General features: G+C 41.5%; 1 pseudogene; it reads right to left on the reverse strand.

The window, feature by feature from the left end:
* Positions 1–127: 127 nt before the first annotated feature.
* LOC102891818 lies at positions 128–282 on the reverse strand (annotated as a pseudogene).
* Positions 283–301: the final 19 nt, after the last annotated feature.

The following is a 301-nucleotide window of genomic DNA, read 5'->3' on the forward strand; positions in this document are numbered from 1 at the left end:
TTTTTCCAATAATTTCTCAATAAAACGTGTCCAACTGTCTAGATAGTAGTGATCTTCTCAGTACTTCGGTAAGATCCAAGCAACATGGATACAGCAGAAATATGTATGCCATCTCATGCGTGATTTCTTATAGACCCAGCTTGGTACTTCTCCAGAGTCTCCTCTTGGAGCTGTACCTGATTTTATTACCAGTTTTCATCTGAATCAAATGGGGAACGGGACGATTCTGCTTTTTTCCTTGGCCAGGAACTGCTTGATCCTGAAAGCTTTGTGAGAAGACATGGCGAGTAAGACAACAGCA

The sequence above is a fragment of the Pteropus alecto genome, unplaced genomic scaffold (genome assembly GCF_000325575.1).
Source record: "Pteropus alecto unplaced genomic scaffold, ASM32557v1 C16987144, whole genome shotgun sequence".
Classification (NCBI taxonomy): Eukaryota; Metazoa; Chordata; class Mammalia; order Chiroptera; family Pteropodidae; genus Pteropus; species Pteropus alecto.